The sequence below is a fragment of the Triturus cristatus genome, chromosome 3_2 (genome assembly GCF_964204655.1).
Source record: "Triturus cristatus chromosome 3_2, aTriCri1.1, whole genome shotgun sequence".
Taxonomy (NCBI): Eukaryota; Metazoa; Chordata; class Amphibia; order Caudata; family Salamandridae; genus Triturus; species Triturus cristatus.
Genome location: NC_140584.1, coordinates 1234008319 through 1234033192, shown reverse-complemented (window position 1 = coordinate 1234033192; position 24874 = coordinate 1234008319). Strand labels below are relative to the sequence as shown.

General features: G+C 45.8%; 1 long non-coding RNA gene across 1 annotated transcript; it reads right to left on the bottom strand.

The window, feature by feature from the left end:
• Positions 1-20412: 20412 nt before the first annotated feature.
• On the bottom strand, positions 20413-23445 carry LOC146859548 (uncharacterized). Its single transcript, XR_014979785.1, has 2 exons — positions 23201-23445; positions 20413-20556 (listed from the first exon to the last, which is right to left on the bottom strand). It is a non-coding gene; the product is annotated as an uncharacterized LOC146859548 (long non-coding RNA).
• Between the last annotated feature and the right edge of the window lie 1429 nt (positions 23446-24874).

Here is a 24874-nt window from a genome sequence, read left to right as displayed (position 1 = left end):
GTCAGTTTGATGAATGTATCAAAACCTCCCCTTGGACTCCGCCTGGAGGAGGGGGCAGCGGTCACCATACTCTACACGCCTGTTGCACAGTGTGGAATCTTAGCCACGCCCCCCTCCGATGCCTTTCCTCTACACATCCAGGTGGATGCTGCGTTAGAGGATGGCACAGGACACCGACACAATGGAAATGTTGACACTTCCACGAATACCAAAACCATCTCAATGCAAACTCACTGAGTAGTCCCGCATCCCCTGAAGACTAGAAACATAAACATCACACACCTTGGACCCGCCAGGGTCCCCAAATATTCCAACTTAATAATTAAAGCCCCTTGTGAGAAATGATCGCTCTAGTGGGGTCTTTGCTGTTGCTTTCCAGTCCCAGTGAGTCTTGGTCATTAAGTCCACTCAACAGTTCATGGCGATTACTAACAACACAATCGCATCGATGATTCAGGGCATTGGTATGAACCGACACCCCCCTGTCTCCGTGACATGGAGCCTTCCGCCAGTTTTCCCCTCGTACAACTATATAATTCCCAGGATGCGTTTTTGGGGCATCCCTAATGCCCCCCACTCTTCTGGCCATTTTAATTTAGCAAATAGTGACTGACGGTCACTAACAGAAACCCTCACCTGCAAGCCAGTGAACAATCTTGTTTTAAAGCTGCTGGGCATTTTCGGGGCACGTAGCTTTGAGGGGGACATTGGCCAGAACTAAAACATACAGGGTACAGGCCAGGCTGGGGGGAGTTTCGGAATGACATCCGAGGGTGCAGAACCCCACAGAGGCCCAGATGAAGCGTGGTGGTCTCTCCTTTGGCCTCAGACTCTGAGGGGCAGATTTACAAGCCCCTTGCGCCTATTTTACGCCGCCGTTGCGTCACTTTTGTGACGCAGCGGCGGTGCAAAGACAGCGCCATGCTACGGGGTATTTACAACGTGACGCATCTGGGCGATGCGTCACGTTATAAAGCCCTGCGCCACATGTAGGCGTTCCGGCGCGGGGGGCGTTATGGTGCAGGAACGCCTCCTAAAAGTGGCTGAGTGAAATCTACAAGATTTCACTCAGTCACTTTGAAGGCCATGCTGCGTCAAAACCCGTGCCTGCCTGAAGCAGGCGTAAGGATTGACGCAGCATGTTAGGGATAGGGCACCCCCGAGCCTTGCTGGAGCTGCGTCGCGCTTGCGACGCAACTCTAGCAATGCGCCGCCTTTCCGACGGGGGATGCGTCACGCATCTGCCCATCCGAGTGCCACGGTGCTCCGCATTGTAAATGCGGCGCATCAGTGGTGGCGCACGGGTGGGCAGATGCATCGCAACTCCTCTGGCGCATCTCTGCTGATTAGCAGAGATGCGCCAGAAGTCGTAAATCTGCCCCGGAATCTTTACCTGAAGTACCCAAAGCAAACCTTCCCCGACCCCAAGTGGATGCCCCTCTTCAGTATTGACTGAGTCTGTAGTAAGGAGAGTAAAGAACGAGTGGGGTAGACATGGTCTTACCTGGAATGCCCACCCCAGTGCGAGTTCACATTTTGGGGGTGCACAAGAGCAGTGAGACCCATTAAACAACATTGCTAGAAGGAACATCATATAAGGGGGTGAGTTAACTGAACAGAACTGGTGTTTCTTGTCAGCCTGCTCCTGCAGAGACCCCACAGCTTTCCTCACGGTCCCCACTATTTCTTCCACTTTGACAATTCTTTGAATAAGTGTCTTAAATATGGAAGAAATGTTACTTTCCATATTATGGAGAAAGTCATGCGTCAGACAGTTCTCTGGCGCAGCTCTCAAGTGACCCCTTTTAAGCCCTCTGATGGTTTATTTACCAACTTGTGGATTATGAGGAGAAGAGCACCTTTTTATTTTGAGACCTAGCCCCCCCGCGCCCTTTCTAGTCTGTTTTAAACTTGGAACATGAACAGGTGTGACAGGTGATTCCTGGGTGTCTCGCTGCCACCGGATATGGGAACATTCCTGTAATGAACGTCCGAATCAGTGCGACCCCCTCTTCCAGTGCCGGGTCTGTCTTCTGGAGAGTTTCTATCAACTGTTCCTCTACACAAGAACTTTTGTCGGAAAGCACGCCCACTGTATTATCTTAAAAAGATACTGTGGTATCCTGCTGCTCAGCCAGAGTGGTAGCTGTGAGAATGTTGGGGTGTGTGATGTAATGTGGAATGTTGGAGTGCCTGAGGCAGTTGGTGTATGGGCTGAGCAGCAGGGAAGCTGCTCCTGGTGGGGTTCGTATCTTATCTACATTTGTTACATCAACTTGGAATAAACCTTCTTGGGAACTACTTTGGACTCTGTCATCTTTATCAGCATACTACATTTGGTACCAGGAGTGGGGTATCTTCAGTTTGAAAATTGAAGAAGCTGAAGGAAAATAACCCACAATCAAGATTTAAGATCAAGACGATTTCATTAATAATTAAAAGGAGGATTTCTATTCAACTGGCACCAACGAGCCCCACCAGTGATCCTGCCATCGGTCGCCCGCAACACTATATTAAAGTGCCAGTTTCAACTCTAATCTTCCAGTTCCTCCTGCATCCTATTTGAATTTTTGCCAGCCATTCCTGTGACATCGATGGTCCAGCCTGCTATTTCCTGTCGCTAGCGTTTACAACTTTATTTCACCATTCCTTCGTGCCTGCTGCCTCCGGTACTTATAACATTCTTCGACCTCGTTTTATTGGTTCCGCTCAGGTTACAAAGTAAATTAGACAAACCCAGCACTTTGTGTAAATTAAACAAACCCAGATTGGGGGAGAAGAAATCTAAACCGGTGTTTTAAATGCTAACTGGCGGAGATCTGAAATCAACGGAACTGTGTAAATATCTGCTGCCATCTACTGGAGGAGTTTGGGAATTTTATTGTGCCAGTTCCAACCTCTACTGCAGCTCAAGTCTCTGCTGTGTTCTCAAGTGAGGGTAGGCTTCTGCTGTGCGCTGTGCCATCAACAGAGGAACAAGTATTTGCTGTGCCAACTCCTTCAAGGGACAAGTGACAAGCTGGTAGAGGTAAAGGAAGAAACGAGACTTCGCCTTTAGTGCTTTTCTATCTTCAAATCTAAGTGTGCGGTGATGCTAGACTGTCTTTGATTTGGGAACAGCGAATGGCAAGCTACGGCGAATGGTTTTGTGTGGAAAGTGACACCTCTCGTGAGCGCTGGTCTTTCCATAAGCCTAGAAGTGTCCCAAAGTTTATATGTGCTTTGTTTTACACTTGCGCACTTTGTTTGTAGACATTCTTCAATCTTTTTGCGGCTTGAGTTGGGGTTTGGTTTGAAGTTTTTTTCGATACCTTAAAGGAAAACGGCAGTTGTGTTGGACTTAAATTTTAAATAAGGCTCGCGCACCTTACCTGATTCATGGTGACGCGCTCTTCAACTCACCAGCTTTTTGTGACGTTCTTCGATCCTTCCATCGGCGTTTGGAGGCACTGACGTGCCGTGAACCACCCTGCACGACGTGAGGTTGCGTGGCGCCATTTTAAATTCGTCTACCTAATTTGCTATTTCATCAAGTGTCATGTTGCCAGCCACGATAGCGGTGCTTTCTGCCAACCACGTTTGTCAACCAAGTTTTAAATAAAGTTTCTGCAATCTTTTTGTCACCGGAGCCGTCGTGGGAGCATCGAATATGTGTTCTTTGTTTTTGTGCCTGCTTATGGTTTTTCACAGAACTACAACATGAAGGTTACGAGCACAGGTGACTTTCATTTTTACAGCAAGGTCTTGTTAAATTGGATGTGATATTTTTTGTCAAAGCTCCTTTTGTGCATAAAATATAGGCTGTGACTTATTTTTTGTTCAGGTGGCATTCTTTACTCGAGTGCAGCGTTGTTTTGTTTAACAGTGTAAAATGTTCTATTCAATTTCATGAAGCACATTGTGCTGTGTGCCCTGATGCATACCTGTTCACCCAAAATTTTGAGGTGATGTTCTTTCAGTTGGAATGTTTAATGTTTTGTGGTCTTTCCCACTTTTCTAATTCATGTTTTCCTCTTTTCAATTCATGCTTTCTGGTGTATTTTCTTCTATATCTTTTCATGGTTAATTTATGATGTGCGTTGGTTCTTCTTTCTTTTTCTTTGAAAAGAAAGGAGATATGTGGTATCCTGCTGCTCAGCCAGAGTGGTAGCTGTGAGAATGTTGGGGTGTGTGATGTAATGTGGAATGTTGGAGTGCCTGAGGCAGTTGGTGTATGGGCTGAGCAGCAGGGAAGCTGCTCCTGGTGGGGTTCGTATCTTATCTACATTTGTTACATCAACTTGGAATAAACCTTCTTGGGAACTACTTTGGACTCTGTCATCTTTATCAGCATACTACATTTGGTACCAGGAGTGGGGTATCTTCAGTTTGAAAATTGAAGAAGCTGAAGGAAAATAACCCACAATCAAGATTTAAAATCAAGACGATTTCATTAATAATTAAAAGGAGGATTTCTATTCAACTGGCACCAACGAGCCCCACCAGTGATCCTGCCATCGGTCGCCCGCAACACTATATTAAAGTGCCAGTTTCAACTCTAATCTTCCAGTTCCTCCTGCCTCCTATTTGAATTTTTGCCAGCCATTCCTGTGACATCGATGGTCCAGCCTGCTATTTCCTGTCGCTAGCGTTTACAACTTTATTTCACCATTCCTTCGTGCCTGCTGCCTCCGGTACTTATAACATTCTTCGACCTCGTTTTATTGGTTCCGCTCAGGTTACAAAGTAAATTAGACAAACCCAGCACTTTGTGTAAATTAAACAAACCCAGATTGGGGGAGAAGAAATCTAAACCGGTGTTTTAAATGCTAACTGGCGGAGATCTGAAATCAACGGAACTGTGTAAATATCTGCTGCCATCTACTGGAGGAGTTTGGGAATTTTATTGTGCCAGTTCCAACCTCTACTGCAGCTCAAGTCTCTGCTGTGTTCTCAAGTGAGGGTAGGCTTCTGCTGTGCGCTGTGCCATCAACAGAGGAACAAGTATTTGCTGTGCCAACTCCTTCAAGGGACAAGTGACAAGCTGGTAGAGGTAAAGGAAGAAACGAGACTTCGCCTTTAGTGCTTTTCTATCTTCAAATCTAAGTGTGCTGTGATGCTAGACTGTCTTTGATTTGGGAACAGCGAATGGCAAGCTACGGCGAATGGTTTTGTGTGGAAAGTGACACCTCTCGTGAGCGCTGGTCTTTCCATAAGCCTAGAAGTGTCCCAAAGTTTATATGTGCTTTGTTTTACACTTGCGCACTTTGTTTGTAGACATTCTTCAATCTTTTTGCGGCTTGAGTTGGGGTTTGGTTTGAAGTTTTTTTCGATACCTTAAAGGAAAACGGCAGTTGTGTTGGACTTAAATTTTAAATAAGGCTCGCGCACCTTACCTGATTCATGGTGACGCGCTCTTCAACTCACCAGCTTTTTGTGACGTTCTTCGATCCTTCCATCGGCGTTTGGAGGCACTGACGTGCCGTGAACCACCCTGCACGACGTGAGGTTGCGTGGCGCCATTTTAAATTCGTCTACCTAATTTGCTATTTCATCAAGTGTCATGTTGCCAGCCACGATACCGGTGCTTTCTGCCAACCACGTTTGTCAACCAAGTTTTAAATAAAGTTTCTGCAATCTTTTTGTCACCGGAGCCGTCGTGGGAGCATCGAATATGTGTTCTTTGTTTTTGTGCCTGCTTATGGTTTTTCACAGAACTACAACATGAAGGTTACGAGCACAGGTGACTTTCATTTTTACAGCAAGGTCTTGTTAAATTGGATGTGATATTTTTTTTGTCAAAGCTCCTTTTGTGCATAAAATATAGGCTGTGACTTATTTTTTGTTCAGGTGGCATTCTTTACTCGAGTGCAGCGTTGTTTTGTTTAACAGTGTAAAATGTTCTATTCAATTTCATGAAGCACATTGTGCTGTGTGCCCTGATGCATACCTGTTCACCCAAAATTTTGAGGTGATGTTCTTTCAGTTGGAATGTTTAATGTTTTGTGGTCTTTCTCCACATCTATTTATTTTCATGTGGTTTTTCTCCACATCTACCCATTTTTTTAATGTAGCACATTGTGCTGTGTGTCTTGATGCACACCTTTCCACTCAAAATGTTGAGGGAATGTTTATTTAATTGGAATTTTGATACTTCATGTGGTTTTCTCCGCATCTATTCTGTTGTGTAGCACATCGTGCTGTGTGCCCTGTTGCACACCTTTTCATTTAATTGGAAATCTTTAATGTTTATGTGGTCCTTCTCCACATCCATTTCATTGGCAAGTAGCACTTTGGAGTGCCTGAGGCAGTTGGTGTATGGGCTGAGCAGCAGGGAAGCTGCTCCTGGTGGGGTTCGTATCTTATCTACATTTGTTACATCAACTTGGAATAAACCTTCTTGGGAACTACTTTGGACTCTGTCATCTTTATCAGCATACTACAGATACAAAGGTGCCGCTAGTTCTGGGGCGCTTATCAGCCACATTAATTACCTCCACTTTTCGCTTCCCCAGGATACCAAAGAGAATGAAGCAAAGCCTCAGAATTAGGGGAACAATCCAAACACCGCTCGAGGCTACAGGCTGCCCAGGATCCCAAAGAAGCAGTAGTCCCAAGATAGGGCATAAGTGACCAGACAAACTTGCTGTGGCCTTTGTAGGAGTGTACGAGATCTGAGTCCCTTGTCTCCCACGGCCACTTCCCATATAAACTGACCAGCACTACACTCATAGCTCGCCCCAGACCTTACTTCAGAAGAGATCTCAGGCTTGAAAGTGTATTCGAGTATAATGTACAAAGTCCATAAGTGCACTTCTCCTTAATGCTCTCAATGAAGAGGTATCCAGAGGTACACCAAGGACAGCAAGGGGGGGCCCAGCCTCCTCCTGCCAATAATGGCTGAAGACGGGTCTGGGCTTCGCCTGATCTTGTCCCGGACACATGCCTGAGTATGTCCTGCATCCATCCTGTGCCACGGGGAAACTGTGCGTGTTAAGTAGCGCGCGACCGATACTGAAATCCTTACCTAACCCCTCGCAGGGCTTATTGGGGTTTGTAGTGCAGCCCCAACTCTTTTGTTGCGGCCTAGGGCGAAACTGTGCCAGTTAAGTAGTGCCCGATTGACACTGAATTCCTCCCCCTGCCTCCTTGCAGGGCTATTGGGGCTAGTTGTGCTGCCCTGACTCTGTTGTTGATCTCACACCATGGAGAAACTGTGCCGGTTAAGTAGCACCCGGCAGGAGCTGAATTCTGCCCCACAGGAAACTTCATCACCTTCAGTCACACCTCCGAACTCCCATGGACGGACCATTTTTGCATCCACTGCACCTTCAAAACCAACATCAGCCGCAAACGTCCTCACCAGCACAAGTATCGGCACTGTAAAAAGATCTCCGCCGACCAGCTCACTGCCTCACTCAACAGTTCTGCACCCACCGCTACAGACGATGGCCCAAACACCGCGCCCAAACCCTACACAACTTGATCACCGACTGCACCAACACCATCGGCCCCCCCAAGAAAAAGTCCAACCTTCATGCCAAAAAAGCCAGCTTGTTCTCCACCGAACTCCAAGAATCTAGACGAACCTGCAGATTCCTCAAAAAGCTATGGAGGAACACCAAAACCACAGCTGACTTTGACAGCTTCAAAGCAGCCACCACCGCCCACCACAAACTCATCAGATACTCAAGGAAGAAAGCACTCCAAGACAGAATCTCCACCCATGCACACAACAGCAAGGAACTCTTCAGCATCATCAAAGATTTTGCCCAACCCAACAGTCAGACTACTGACATGCCACACTCGCAGGACCTCTGCGACAGACTCAGCACCTTCTTCCATCGCAAAATAAAGACCATCTATAACAACATCGACGACAACAACCTCCACACTGAACCCAAACCTGTTGTTCCCTACAACATGCAGCCGACACTTGACACCTGGACCGCCCTCAGCAAAGAAGACACGCTGAAGACCATGAAGTCAATCTACTCCGGGGCCCCCACGGACCTCTACCACCTCCACATCTACCAGAGAGTCACAAACATCATTGCCCGAGCTTACCTTACTTAGGCATGCAATCTGCATGGCAGAGTAGTATTACTAGTAGTAGTACATGACCATTACGAATAGGTTCTCTGAATCTTACAGTACCATCACTAAGCAGTCCACAAAATATAGAAGGGGAGTGGGAAGCCTTACTGAAAAACAGAAAATGAACTCCTGACATTCCCGGCGCCAGTCAGCTTCTATGGGACAGCAAGCCTTACCTTACCTCCCCATAAGAAGGCACATTCTGTTTAAAGCACTCTCCCAAGTCAATCTAGAATCATAGACATGTTCCGCTGGGACTCTCAAGGGAGAAACCTGCGAGCAGCTAGTCAAAATCTGCTGATGGTGTGTAGAACCAAAATGAAACGAAGGGGACGACAGAGCATTCTCAACTGCCGCCAGCAGACTTTGGAACTCACTCCTGCAAAGCCTGAGGGCTATTGCTCAGCTGTTGCCTTTGAGGAAGACATTCATTCAAGACATGGCTCAATTCACTATAGATAGCTCTTTCATGACGAGTTATAGACAGAGCATGGTTTTCTGGACGGTAGGCTACAGCGCTTTGATGTCTTCAGGTAACTGTCGCAATCTACAAATTTAAAATCAAAATCAAATCACATCAAATCAGAAGAAAGGAAGCTACAGACAGACTAGTACAGGCAGAGACAGTTTGAGGTAAAATGCAGACACTAGAAATATAAAAAACTTAATAAATAGGATAATGTAGGGATAAAAAGATTTTAGAAATAAATAGATTGAAGAGGATTTGGGGAAAAAATTAAATTAGGAAACGGGTAGAATTAAATAGTTTAAAAAAGAAGCAGTAAATGTTAGGGAAATACATACTAATATTAACAACAGGAATAATTACTGGGGCCAGCAGAGCCATCTGCTGAGGAGCGTTCTTCCTGGGAGGCACTTCCAGCTCGGGCACCCGCCTCGGACTGCCTATTGCCGCTGGATGCTGATGTAAGATATAATTAAAGAGACCAAAAATAATTGGTGGTAAATAAATAATCCCTCCAAAAAGATTTTTTGACAGAAAATAGCAATTGTAATAACATTAAACTTTCCTAAATAAGATCGACAAGTAGTAGACTGTTATCAAGGACCTTTCGATCCATTTATTCCACATTTCCCTAACCGACTCCAAAGACATCGCAAAGCAAATAAATTGCTGCCAATTCACTAAGGTACACATGCATCAAGCTAATTTGCGAGCGCAAAAATAGCGATTCTCAAAATAGCCTGATGCAATGCATCAATACAAAACTGCGAAATAATAAGAAATTTGCAAAAATAAGGAATCGCATTTCTGCGAGGACCAAAATTGCGATTCCTTTATTGTGAGTCACTATTAGAGTCGCAAAGCTATGCAAGAAAATTTGCAAATAGCGATTTCCATCAAATTCTCAAAATTGCGATTGCTATTTACCGAATTATACAGGCAGGTGGCAAGCAGGTGAAAACAATCAAAACAGGTGGGAAAATCATCAAAGTATTTAAACAGGCCCCCTGAGGCCTCAGAGGGTTTCACAATGGCAGCGCTCTACGTCATGGCGAGGAGGATGAGGTTACGAGCAGCAGCACAGAGGAGAAGGAGGATACAGGAGTGTGCATTACAATGTTGGGGCAGACAGAGGAAGAGATCTATGACTAGTATAGGTTAAATGCTTCCATGATCCGTGATCTGATTGCTGAATTGGATCCCCTACTGCAGCATCAGACTCGCAGGACACATGCCATTCCCACTCATGTGCAGGTCCTATGTTCCCTGCACCTACTAACGTCAGGTAGCTTCCAGGGTGTAGTAGCTGTAGCTGGAGGGATGTCACAAAGTGCCCTGTCACATTTTTTTTATTCATTCCTTAACGCCATCTTGACCAGGTTACACCACCACATTAGCTTCCCCTCAACCCCACAAGATTTGCTTAAGACAAAACTATACTTCTATCAGGTAGCCTGGTTTCCCCATGTAGTGGGTTGCATTGATGGAACCACCATCAGTGAATGAGTACATCTTTAGGAACCGGAAATCCTACCATTCACTGAAGAGTTGTCTGCAATTCAAAAAACATGATCACTGACATAGTGGCACAATACCCTGGCAGCCTACATATTCCGACACAGTGGCATACACACTGGTCTCCTTGGGGGTGAATTTGGAGAAGGATATCTGCTTGGTAAATGTATGTTACAATGTCTCTGACACTATGGCCAAATGGTAATGCATATCTGTCACTAACCATTTGTTTACTACCCTGTAGGTGACAGCACATATGCCATGCACAGCTACATCCTGACACCATACCTCAACCCAAGTACCTCAAGTGAGCAGCGTTACAATGCAGTGCACATCGCAACACAAAACGTCATAGAGCGCACCTTTGGCCTACTGAAAAGTAGGTTTTGCTGCCTCCACAAGATGGCGGGGTGCTGCAATACCCACCAGAGACCTGCTGTAGAATTGTGGCCACTTGTGCCATGTTGCAAAACATCGCTACTAGGAGAGGCATACCCCTGGAACTGTCTGACAGCGAGGCTGATGAGTACGACAAGCCAGGGCAACCACTACAATTAGAAGCTGGGGCAAGCTTAGCAGAAGGGAGAAGGAGACATGCAGAAATTACACAGCATTATTTTTGAGGTGGGTAATGATAAGACAAGGCACTGCATGGTGAACTGTAGTGGATATTTTTAATGTAGAAATGTGGTAGTGTTAATGCACACATACCAGGTGCTAAATAGCACAGTGAGTGTGAACAACAACATTAACAAGACATCATCATTGGACTTGAATGTCAGTCACACCTTTTGCCATGATAACGGTTACATCATCATGTAGGAGGTAGTCTGCCAACGCCACCCTATTTTTAGTGACCACGCACTCCCAAACACCTTTCTGTGGCCTCATTCACATCCCTCGTGGAGCCTTCTAAAGCAGTGGTACTCCTTGTAGAGCGCCTTCTGCACGTGGTCACCGGCACCAAGAGACTACTGAGGCTGGCCGCCTCCTCACTCTCCCCTCCCCACAATACATTGCTGCCCACAGCAGAAGCAGTCTGAAATTGTTCTACTGCTTTTGTGACCTAGATGAGTCCCGTGGCCACATCCCCACAGCAATGGCTCATTTCGACCTGCATTGCCACAGAATCACGGGACAACAGAGCTGTGTTGGTGCTCAGCCGGTTGATGGATCTGGTGTAACCATCTAGGAGCCCTAAGAATTGGTGATGCCTTTTTGTTTGAGACATCTGGTCCTCCTACATCACCCTGCATAGCTCCTATATGGCTTAATTGGACTGTCTATGTCCTTCCACACTGTTGTAGTCAGCTCTTTCAAGCAGTCCCTCATGTCTGCCATGTTGTTTGACATAGTGCAAAGCTGTGCCTGCATTAATCTCATGTTCTTTGCTTGCAGGCGCTGCACCCTCAGCATTTGGCTCTCCAGATCACCCCAGAACTTTTATCCTCTAGTGTTGCCATCTGTGCCCCCGACCTGCGCCTCCAGGTTAGGGTATTGCTGCACTGGACCTGTGGCTGGGGTCTTGATGTGGGTATACGTCCAGGCTCGGATGTCTGGGGATCATGTTCGCTATCTTCCTCAACTTCCATGGCAATTTGTGGTGGGACTGTGGACCTGGGTCTAGTGGGTGCGGGGTTTGTGGTTTGTGGGGACACGGGTGTCTCCACATCTGCCTCAGCCGGAGTCTCCTGGGTATCTTCACCTTCACTTCCCTCTGACTCCTGTGCAGCTGCATTTGTGATGTTACCAAGTGCAATTTTTAGTTATTATATAAAAATGTGTGTCTCACATGGTGCATTTTTGTGTTCCATTAAATTACTATCTGACACACAGTGTCCATATGTTTAAATTTCTTGTTGTACTTGTGGGCAACAATGCTGTTTTCCTCCCAACTTCCCTTCCCTGCCTATTGCTCCCATAATGCATTTGGGTGCAGCAAGTAAAATGTGGACTGGAGTATTTTTCAGAACATTAGACCTGATCTGACATGGTGTTTCTAAATGTATATACAGCATTAAATGGACATTTGCATGCATCTTACCTTGTGAAGTACTGGCCGGTGCAGAGGTGTCCAACTCCGTAACTCAGACTACAGCTTCAGGCTGGAGTGTGGGCTCCACTAGGTCCTCCAGGGGTGTATTCTCAGGCAGTGTCGCAGGCCCCTCTCCTCCAGTCTGCTTTTCCTCTGAAAACATGTCAGCAACCCTCTCCATTGCACGGCTGTGCAGGTCATACCACTGTTTGCCCAAGTCTCCTATTGTGCGGTGGGTGACCCCTACTGCGTTCACTTTGGTTTGTATCTTGAGCCAGATTTTTCCCTTCTCTCAGTCAGGGACCTGGAGTGATAGTTTGCCAAACACCTTGTCATGGCTCCTCACAATATCCTCAATGAGGATTTCTATCTCCTTCTTACTGAATTTCAGTTTCCTTTTTCGATTAGCAGCCTTTTTCTGAAGGACGGGGCCCTCTAGGGCCACGCGGGTACTTATGACCACCAGCTTTGTCTTCCGAAATGAAGAGTAGGTCAGACAGTGGAGAATACAAACAATTGTTTAATTACCTTACTCTGCGGAGGAGCCCATCATACCTGCACCATGGAATGGTGCAGGTTTGCGAATGGATGATGAACCCTTCAGGAGGTTTTAGCCACGCCTCCTGTGGAAAAGTACTGCCCTGAGCCGGACCTGAACAAAGAAGTCACAGAGATGACCCAACACCTGCATGCGGGCATACTTAACAGTGGTCCAAGGCCGCTGCACTGCGTCTCAGCATCTCCAAACGTGGGATCAGGGATACGCGTATACAATGGAATGTAAAGCAAAATAATCATCTTTGTTAGTCAGTCGAGTCTCAGCCTTGAACATGAACAGAAAATATAACAGAATAATGTTCTGCTGAGGTGAGCGATTCTACATCCTAAGGCCTAACACGAGCTTGGCTCTGGCAGTTTAATAAGGGTTACGAAATCCAAGATGGAGGCAGATTTGCTCATGAAGCCTCCATACTACGAGAAACACCAAACAGGCTACAGAATTGATATATGTAATTTTAGCCACACACTGCTAACTTAAACAGCACAACAGAAGCATTAAGGGAAAGGAAATCTTAAATCTAACAGACCCTCCTATTTGCAGTTTATGGCTAAATCCTTTATTGCTGTCCAGCATGGTCTTTACAATTCTAAGGGAAGGTGCAAATATACTGTCTTACAATATTCTGAGTAAAATAGAAAAAACAGAAGCAAACATTTATCAAAAACAACATCTAATAATCAAAAATATGTTCATCGATCAGCATCATTGACTGAACTTCTTGCAACATCATTGTTGAGGCCTTTTTGCTATGTCCTGAAACGCTGGGGGTAGGTTTAGTCACACAGTAAGTGCAACATACTGGGAGGCAATGAATGCAGAGGCAACTAGTGAAAATAATACCTTCAATGCCTATCAGAACAAATAAGATCTTCCAACCCCAGGGTGCTAGTAGACCCCAAAGCCATTGTGTGAGGAACCAAGAACCATTGTCCTCAATAATTTCTGAGGCAAGTTTGTGTAATTTCTGTATGGCAGAATAGAGAGTCGGAGCACTATCTGGTATGGAAACACAACAACTGCTCCCTATGATACGACAGGCTCCACCCCGATCGGCTAAGATAACATCTAAAACCATTCCATTTTGAAGTGAGATAAGTTTCATAGCCTGGAGCTCAACTGTAATATCTGTTAATATACCTGCAGTAGTATTAATGACTCCCTTAACCACTCTGGCAAGGCAACAAATGTTGCGGCTATTGAACATGGGGCCCAGAATGGTACAACACCCTTCATTGCATCAGTGAATTGTTGTACGGAGGTATCAGTTTGATCAATATCGTCCTGATCAACAACCCTCTTAATCCGATGCACATGACAGTGCAATGTAAATGGGAGGCAGGAGGAAAGAGAGATAGCACCGGCGAGACAATCCCCTAGGAAGCCAAATGTAAGCTTGCTCCCCACATATGAAATATATGTTTGGGGGTGTCAGCAAGGGCGGACTATTGGTAATATTCAACCGATAGGTACAGTTGCAGTGACTCTGTCCTACTGAAACATTCCCTGCCCTTGAACACAAAAACTAGCTGTAGCATTTATCACGGGGACGGGCATGGCTTTATCTTCAGTAATAATACACTTAAATCATTAATATGACCAATTGATGAATTTCTCTGTTCTGACCCGCCACCCGACTAATTTCATTCCATTGTCCTTAAGTGCTTTTTCCTCACCTTCACCTCAGTCCTGATGAAGACCCTGCCCACAATGTGCCATTTTTGCTGATCCATTTAGGGGTTGAAACGTTGACATTTCTTTACTTTATTGTCAAGCATATATGACAGAGAATATATATCTGCAACTATGTGACAATTTGACATTTAATGTATTTGGCAGGAAACTGTCTGGATAGTCCATTATTTAATTATTTACTGATGTATATATATGCTCACTACTGTCCTTTCTCACTATCCCTTCCATGCACTTATCACTTCACCCTTTGTGCACCTGGTTGTTAAAAATATTCAGTTATGAAAATGTTTGTACTTTATATTTTGATTAATTCCAATGTTGTGATGAAATAAAATCACATCCATTTGTGAAACCACTGTATGGTGGCACTTTACTTTTTTCAGATACAATAGATTAACTCTTGCTTTGTCTATTTGTTTTAAATTGCTCTCCACTGTGACATTACCTTATTGTACCACAATGGCTGTAGAGCAGCAGATATCTGTTGGTTCACAGATCGAAGATCTTTAGACAAGGCATACAAATAATCAATCAAAAGAGGGTATTCTATCTCTGAGAATCTTCTAGGTCTTGGGACGTCCCAGACATTATCAGGGCACTTGAAGACCACCTCGTATGGGAACAATTATATCCTTGAATGTGCAGTTACTCTGCTTGACATTAGAGCTAAAGGTAAAGCGTCAGGCCATTGCAATCCTGTGCTCTTGAATCTTTGCTAATTTCAGTTTGATAATGTCGTTGTATCTCTCTACAAGACCGGCTGATCGTGGATGGTTTGCTACATGGAATTTCTGTACTATTTGCAAGCCTTTACACACCAGTTTGATGACTCTAGCATTAAAGTGGCTCCCATTGTCACTCCAGATCACACGTGGCAATCCGTAGCGTGGGAAGTACTCCTTTAAAAGTAGATTTGCTGTTGCTGTAGCCGTGTTTTGTTTAGTTGGGTACGCCTCTACCCATTTACTAAATGCACAGACTACCACTAGCACATACTTTAGATTGTTTATTCTCTCCATTTTGATGAAATCCATCTGAATATCCTCGAAAGGGAAAGAAGGTGGTGCAAAATTACCAGTAGGTGTAGGGGTGCCTTTTCCAGGATTGTGCTTGAAGCAGACATGAGTAAACAGGCCAATAAAGTTGTGGGTCTCTGCCTCACCATCATCAAATGGTTGAGGAAAATCATCTGGATGCTGCCCTCTTCTACTCAGAAGACTGTAATTAATGCCCTTATCACGTCTCGACTTGACTATGGTAACATTTTGTATCTCGGGTCCAATAAAGCAGTAGTCAGTCGACTGCAACTTGTGCAGAACGCTGCAATCCGTTTGCTCTGCAAAATCCCTAAAAACTCAGGGGTTTCAAACTATCGCCGTGAACTCCACTGGCTCAGGGTGGAAAATAGAATTTGCTTTAAAGCCTTGACATACATGTTCAGAATCAAGGCAGGAACAGCGCCTAAATACCTTCTAGCTTTGGCCCAGCCCTACATCCCCAAGCGTAGTCTTCGTTCACAGTCACATTCCAATTTTTGTGTTCCGAGATTTAAATTGGCTAGAATGGGGGGCAGATCATTTGCCTACCTTGGTCCGTCCCTCTGGAACGCACTCCCTCCTTTCATCCGAAAAGAGGAGAACTATGTCAGGTTTCGAAGGCATGTCAAGACCTGGTTATTCGAACAATAACTTAGAATAGCTTGCACTTCGCCCCCGACATTTTTGCTGTATCTCGGCGCCGGGAAACCCTTTTTGGGTAGCTGTTGCGCCTTACAAGTTAAAAAAATAAAAAAAAAATAATAATATAAAAGTGTCTCCCTAAGCGTGTTGCAACTTTAGGGATATTGTCATTATGCCATACAGGGTCTAGCAATTTACAAATACCCTTCCCACTAATGTGTGCTGGGCCATGGGCCATGGTGACTACAGGCAGGACATTGGCATTAGGCAGCACCCATCTCCGTTTGTCCGACAAATCAGTCCAGCACCCATCCTCATCTAAGTGTTCTGTTCTTTCCTCCCAAATTGCCAATTTGTCTGCACTTCCACAGTGTCCTCGAACATTCCATTGTCTGGAACCCATCTAGCGGGTCCCGCTACAAACATCTTATTCATTTATGTTCTGGTTGTCTCTTTGGCTGTTAGGTCTGCAAATGTGTTACCCCTTCCTACATCATCCACCACTGCTTTGTGTGCACTACATTTAACTATAGCCACTTTACTGGAAAGAGTCAATGCCGACAATAATCTGAGTATCAGTGGGACATGTTGTATTCTCTTGCCATGGGATATCAGGAACCCTCTCTCTGCCCAGAGGCGCCCAAAATTATGTGCTACCGCGAAGGCATACTGGCTGTCAGTGTAGATGTTAACAGTCAGACCTTCACTCAACTCACAGGCCGTTAGGAGGGCGACTAACTCAGCCGCTTGGGCTGAGTGATAAGGGATGCGAGATGTTTCAACAACTGTACGTAATGTTGTTATTGCATACGCAGCGGTAGTGGTGCCATCCGGCCGTTTGAAACACGAGCCATCGACATATAGTTCCCCTTGGGGTTTAGATAAGGGAGCATCAGTCAAGTCTACCCGTCCCTTTGTTCCTTCTTCTGTTCTGACCAAACAATCATGGACATAACTGTCCTTTTCTTCGGAAGGGAGGGGTAGTAACGTGGCTGGGTTCAGATTAGCGCACCTTTTAATGGTAATGTGCGGTGCAAACAATGTTAACTCATAACCAGTAAGACTTGCACTGGTGAGGTGCTGTGTTTTTGTCTTGTTCAAAAGCATCTCTACAGCATACGGTACCATGACTGTGAGGTCAGTATCAAGAACAATCCCTGCTGATTGTCTAATAGAGACTGCAACAGCCGCTGCAGCTCTTAGACAGCTCAGGAGTGCTCTGGTAACATTGTCAAGAATAGCAGAAAAATAAGCGCAGGGTCTCTGCTTACCACTAAGACCCTGTGTTAGGACAGAGAGCGCGCAACCTTCCGCCTCATTTACATAGAGCACTAAAGGCTTCTGGTAGTCAGGAGTGCCAAGCACAGTAGCGGAGCAAAGCACAGACTATAATTGGTCAAAAGCTTGCTGACATGCAGGTGTCCAAGGCAGAGGTTCATGCATATCCTTGGTAGTCAGGTGAAGAAGGGGTTTCGTTAGTAGGGAGAAGTTAGAGATCCACTGCCGACAATACGATGTTATACCCAGAAACATGCTTAGCTCGCGTTGGGTCTTGGGAACAGGCATGTTATTGATAGCTGCTATGCACTCGGGTGTTAGTCTGTGACCCTCCTTCGACAGGAGGTGACCTAAGTAGGTGACCTCCTGTCGACCATACTGAAATTTCGTTAGGGGTGTCTTGTGTCTGTAGTGTGCCAAATGAAGCGGCAAATTAACCATGGCCTCTTTACACCCCTGCTCAGTGTCTAAGGTCACCAACAGATCATCAACGTACTGCATCAGCACATTACCAGGGACAGCTCTAGTGAGTCCAGTTGTGCTTTCAAAGCCTGGCTGTAAATACTGGGACTCTCCGTATAGCCTTGTGGAGCATGACAGAATCTAAAACTCCTGCTAGCAATTGTAAATCCAAAAAGGTGATAGCTGTCAGGGTGTATAGGAATACTAAAGAAGGCATTCTTTAAGTTAACCACTGTGAAGAATTTAGCTGTGGATGGTCTCAGGGTCAGTAGTGCTGTGATATCAGGGACCACGGGGTATTGGGGAAACACAATCTTATTGACCGCACTCAGGTCGATCACAAAACAGTAGACGTCAGGGTGGGAGTCAGGACAATCAGACGTGACCTCTTAAGGATAGGGAGAAAAGGACTGTTGCACACATTTGACACTGTCTCTTCAACCACTCCGGAATTAATCAAATCTTGAAATATCTGCAATAGGGCATTTTCCCCTGCTTAGGATATCTTGTATTGCGGTATTCGGGGCAACTGCGCACTATCCCTTACCTGTATGGAAATAGGTGGGATCTGAAGTAACCCTACATCTGTATCTCCTGTTGCCCACAATGTGTGCGGTACCTCTCCAAACTCCGGAGGGAGGGGGGTCATCCTTGGCGAAGCATTGCTTATAATGAGCTACCCGTGGGCCAACAGTCATTGAGACACCCTCCGGGGAACGATGTATCATTGCATGCAATCTTTTCAGCAAGTCTAGTAGTCCTAGGACATTTTCTCCACAGTTAGATGTCAACAAAAATGGGGAGTCTACTGTGAAGGGACCAATAGTAAGATCAAGAGGATTAGAAATGGGGCTATCAACCGGTAAACCTGAGAAACCCACCAAAACATTATTTTGGCCAGACAGAGCTGCCCCCAGGATCAGCAAACCGGAAACAGAGCTATTCATAGCCCCTGTATCAACTAGAAATTTCTCGGTGGAACCTTGTAAATCTACAGTAACATGTGGTTCACGCTGATCTACAGGCACAGGAACTGGTCCCTCGCCCTGCCTCTGGCTGTCCTAGCTATGAGACAACCCTGTCACTTTGTCCATGTCATAGTCATTGTGGTAATACTGCCTATTCCAAGGTTCGTCAAATCCACTTTTTTCGGCGGGATGAGGGAGTGCAGGTAGATAATTATACACCCCGGCAGGGCGAGCAACTCCGTTCTTGGCTTCTCACCCGGCTTACGTTCTTTGTCCCATCCTCTAATCTCGACCTAAGTACCCCCCAATTCCAACGCATGGTCCTGCGAATGAACTTGTCTCCATATATCCACTGGTACCAACAAAACAAAAAACAACTCTATGTCCGCTAAAGTCATGACAGTGGAGGAGGCCGCTTCACTCAATTCCTCATAGTATGCAGTGGGGTTTTTTCTCGGGTCTGGTAATTGGCCTTTGAGGGACAGGACCTCACTCCTTTTCCGAGGGGTGTATATCCATTGCTCTTGAAACCAAGCGTCGACTCGCTGTCCTATTACAGTATTCGTTGAGTCGTGCAATTCTGGTATTTCAGGGTGATAAATGGGATGGACCTCTCTCATGGGGTACTGTGTTCCTTACAGTCGGACCTTGTGTAGCAATTGACCTCGATAACCCACCAATGTAGTCATGGTACCGAAAACCTCATTCGGAGCCATGTCTGTGACATACACCCTGTATCATATGTCATAAATAATCTGTGGTGCAATGCCCTGAAAACACTGTTCCCACAACTGTTTCAAAGTAGCAGACATGTGGTTAAGTGCATGTTGTTGTATGAAAGGCTCGTAATCTTGCATCACACTGCATATATCTTCCACACTATAAATCGGGTGCCGAGCCCACTGAGCTGCCTGGTTCGCTACCATCTGTTTCTCCTCCGTTCCCACAGCTGAACGCACCCGTGCCTTCTTCACACGATCCTGCCCCCTTGCCCAGCTAGTATCAGGGAGTTTACGTGTAGGTGCTTCTGTATGCAGCGGTGTTTGTGTAGTGCTCACAGAGGAGAGGGCTGATGCAGAGCCAGGTACCATCACATAAGGGGTCAGTGGGGGTGGTGTGAGGAGAAGTGTGGCAGATGAGGAATCAAGAGAAGGGGTGGGGGAAGGAAGGGACAATACGGGCAATGGGACAGCGTCTGTGCCGGAGGTCGGCGGGAATACAAGAGAAGAGAGGGGGGCTGGGGCCGATGCAACGGTGCCAGAGGTATCGGTGTGAACAATTCCAGATGTAGGGTCCGAGGAGATGGGAACTGCAGGGTATATCCGTTATGGTACATAAGGTGGCGGGGGACGAGAATCCAAAAGCTCTTTAATATGGTTGTCTCCTTCCTCCCAGGCAACATAACTTTTGTCAGTTTGTAATCGAAACTTTCTATCCTTGCGCTCGATTGCTCTCTCTATCTTTTCTCTGTCATAAGCTACTGCTTTCTGTGAAATCGTTTGCATCTCTTTCCTTCTAGCTACCTTCTCTGCTCTCATGCGCCACTGGTTCGCCTCATTCTGCACACCCTCAAAGAGTCAAACATGGACTGTCTGCTCCTTCTAGGAAACAGTTTATCCTGCAGAAAGTTTATTTTCTGTTTATCGAATGAACCAGTAAGTGGCCATTGCAACTCAGCATTGTCCTTCGTGTATTTATTCCACAACGTACTAAACATAATAAGGCCAATACAGTGTTTAACATAGATATCAAAATTCGAAGTACTCTCCAGAGGTGAGGGTTGACTCTCTTCCAACCGCGCATCAGTAGAGCAGCATCAGCACCTGAAACATCCAAACTTACTTAAGCAAGGCATCTTAATATAAGTCAAATATACTATCCCCTGCGGACTAACAATATTCACCACAATTGCAGCACAATAATAACAACAAAATACTGACAAATCATCCAAAACTCGCGTCAAGTTCCTGAAACTACAATGACACCTCACTCAAGTGCACACTTCACCATATTCTTTGCATCACTACAGACCACATGACACTCAGCCACTCACGACGGGTATTCAAATGCACACTTATTATCTCTTTACCAGCCAGGTCAGTGGCTGCATCATATTTAAAAAACAACAAATCTTAGACTGAAGAAGAAAGAGGAAAGAAAGGAGGCGGGAAAAGACAGGCTGTAGCCCCAGACCTTTTCAAGTGTATGCCAATTGTCAATCGATCTGGTAGAGTGTTCGCAGACCCACCAAGACAATCAGAAAACTGTATCAAAGAACCTCCTGCAGGCCGGTATCAATCAAGCAAGGCAGTCTGCAGACTGCACCCAAGACGGTCAAGAGACTATACCAATACAAGAGGACATGCCTCAGCCCCAAACCTTTTTACTAGCAAAGCCAATTTCCAATTGGCCTAGCAGAGAGCCTGTGAGCGGCCCCAGACATTTTACAAGATGGACAATTTCCAGTAGGCCCGGTAGATTGCTCACAGGTGCTCTGTGTCCCACTAGAGTCCACAGACCCACTAAGTCCAAGGCAAAACAGTCTGCAGACTGTACCAAGACACACAGCTCATTGGCTTGTGCCGTTCAAACTGAACAGTCAGACACTGTACCAAGGCATGGCCCGCAGGCCCGTGTCAACCAAGAATGGAGCCATTTACCTAGAGCCAAGTCACTCACCTGGTGCACACAGGTCAAGTCTAATTATTCTCCACCACCGACTCTTTGGACCAAACGGTCAGCTCCGAGGTTTTACCTTCATAACCTCGACCAAAGGTCTCTAGCTGAGGATCCGTCAGATCGGGAGGGCGGAGCAGCTGCTAGAACCAAACTCGGTCTTGTATGTGAGGGCCTCCGATCCTCCTGACCAACCAGATACCATGCCAGCCCCTACAACTCGATTACGGGTGAGGGGATCCTTTTCGCGGGGTCCCTGTTCAGGCACCAACTGAAGGACGGGCCCTCTAGGGCCATGCTGGTACTTACAACCACCTGCTTTGCCTTCCCAAATGAAGAGTCAATCAGACAGTGGAAAATACAAGCACTCGTTTATTTGCCTTACTCAGCAGAGGAGCCCATCATACCTGCACCCTGGAATGGGCGGAGAGGGACTGCCCTCTCCACATTTGCTAATAGATGATAAACCCTTTAGGATGCTTTAGCCAGGCCCCCTTGGGAAAAGTACTGGTCTGAGCCTGACCTGAACAAAGAAGGCACAGAGATGAACCAACACCTGCCCGGCGGGCATACAAATCAGTGGTTCAAGGCCGCTGTACTGCGTCTCAGCATCTCCTAACATGGGAGCAGGGCTACGAGTATACAATGGAATGCAAGGCAAAATATTCATCTTTGTTGGTCAGTCGAGTCTCAGCCTTGAACATGGACAGAAAATATAACAGAATAATGTTCTGCTGAGGCGAGCGATTTTATATCCTAAGGCCTAATACGAGCTTGGCTCTGGCAGTTTAATAAGGGTTATGAAATTCAAGATGGAGGCACATTTGTTCATTAGGCCTGCATACTACGAGAAACACCAAACAGGCTACAGAATACGCACATTTTAGCCATACACTGCTAACTTAAACAGCACAACAGAAACATAACATAACATGTGTATTTGTAAATACCCGCAGGCGTCTTGGCGCTGAATAACAGATGTTTATTGTTACCCAACTCAATTGTTCTCATTTTATCGACCTCAAATGCATGAAACAGAAGCATTATGGGTTTGGGAATTTTTAATCTAACACAGTTGCTCCTGAAGCCATGCTTTTGTCCCAGAACAGTTGTAGCAAAGCAAAAAGTATAACTTCAGCTGTGCTCCTGCAGTCTGCCTCCTCCTCTGACTCTCTCAGTGCACTGGAATCAGCACGGGATTCATCATTTCCTGATTGTGATGTCATCAAGCTGCACCAGAAGGGACATCGCAGTTTGCTATTTCGCAATTTGCAATTTCGCAAATAGAGAGTCGTTAATATGTAATCGCTAATGCTGACTGCGATTATTACTGAATTGCTATATTTTTTGTGATTTATTTTGGTGCATAGCATTTTGCGATTCCTTATTAGCTATTCCTTAAAATTCACTATTAAGGAATCACAAAATCTAACTTTGATGCATGTGCACCTAAGTCTGTATTTTGTCTTTAAATGCATAGATGGACGTATGCATACACCAACTTGGTTAGTTGCTTGTCACTGTACAAGCTACAAAAAAGGTTCCGAGAACTGAAGTGAGGACAAAGGAAAGGAGTCTCTCTGTATTTTGCATTGCTTAAGTTCTTACATAATTAGCATAATCGGGCACAAAGTTGCAAACACCGAGCACCTGTCTAGAATAACGATAACATAGTATAAGATTTGTAAATGTAACTTACCTCCATGTGAGCAGCATGCTTGCTATTTGCTGAAATAATATTTGCAATAACATAATACGCACAAGTAATAATATTAATAATTTGCTACTCACCAAGCCCCGTGACCTCAACCTCTAGCAGGTCCAGCAAGTCCTGCTCTAGGTACAGGATGTCGGACCACCGGTACGTAAGCTGGTTGTGGGTGTGCCGGACTCCAGAGCAGCAATACACTGCCCTGTGCAACATCGCCCAACACTGCTGGTGCTCCTGGAGCCCATACTTGGATGCAACCCCACCTCCAAAAACAAGGCACAGGACAGCAAGGAAGGCGGCCTTTTTCAGGGCACACTTCTCTGCCATGATGCTGGGGGGAGGGAGGAAAATAATATGTAGAAAGTATAAAGAAAGTAGGAAGGAAGTAGAGCGAAACACAGTACAAAACTCACTAAAAAGCATACTAAAAAGGAGAAAAGCATGCAAAGTATGCACTTAGGAAGAGAGAGGGAAAGATAATAAATAAAAAAAATCAGAATAAAAGTTTTGGGAAACAGAGATTGGAAGGATTAGGAAGGATTCCAAAAGTTGGCCTCAGCACCATACTAGAGAAAGACAGAAGATGCCTGCACCCATGCGTGACCGAATGGTACAGTTTGAGCAATATTTCCCCCCCCAAACACACAATTTGCATTGCCGTATGTTGGCAACGTCATGCGAACGAGCAGGACAAGCAACTCCACCTGCTCGCAGAATGCCGCGTAGTGTGGCAGAGTGTTTTACTGCTGGTGCAGTGAGCTAAAAAACGGTGATGGATTAAAACCATGATCTCTTGACTTGGTAAGAGTATTCTGCATCATTCAGAAACTCTGTCCATCACCACCCCCTTTTTCCCAAATCGATTTTATCCACACTCAGTGTGGGAGGGTATGCTCAGACGTGAGTCCCTTGCTCATTGCACCATCAGGATTCAGGCAAGCCGGGCCGACGAAGGCTGTGATGCCAGAAACCGGTCCCCGGAAGCTTGTTTCCTTCCCAGTATAAGAATTGGCTTGGTAGTTTGGTTTGCCCTGTTCCCATCATGCACTGGGACAGGTACAGACTAATTTGCATGTAGCCAGGTTCTGAGCTGGGGTGGTGCAGTGAGCTAAAAAACGGTGATGGATTAAAACCATGATCTCTTGACTTGGTAAGAGTATTCTGCATCATTCAGAAACTCTGTCCATCACCACCCCCTTTTTCCCAAATCGATTTTATCCACACTCAGTGTGGGAGGGTATGCTCAGACGTGAGTCCCTTGCTCATTGCACCATCAGGATTCAGGCAAGCCGGGCCGACGAAGGCTGTGATGCCAGAAACCGGTCCCCGGAAGCTTGTTTCCTTCCCAGTATAAGAATTGGCTTGGTAGTTTGGTTTGCCCTGTTCCCATCATGCACTGGGACAGGTACAGACTAATTTGCATGTAGCCAGGTTCTGAGCTGGGGTGGTGCAGTGAGCTAAAAAACGGTGATGGATTAAAACCATGATCTCTTGACTTGGTAAGAGTATTCTGCATCATTCAGAAACTCTGTCCATCACCACCCCCTTTTTCCCAAATCGATTTTATCCACACTCAGTGTAGGAGGGTATGCTCAGACGTGAGTCCCTTGCTCATTGCACCATCAGGATTCAGGCAAGCCGGGCCGACGAAGGCTGTGATGCCAGAAACCGGTCCCCGGAAGCTTGTTTCCTTCCCAGTATAAGAATTGGCTTGGTAGTTTGGTTTGCCCTGTTCCCATCATGCACTGGGACAG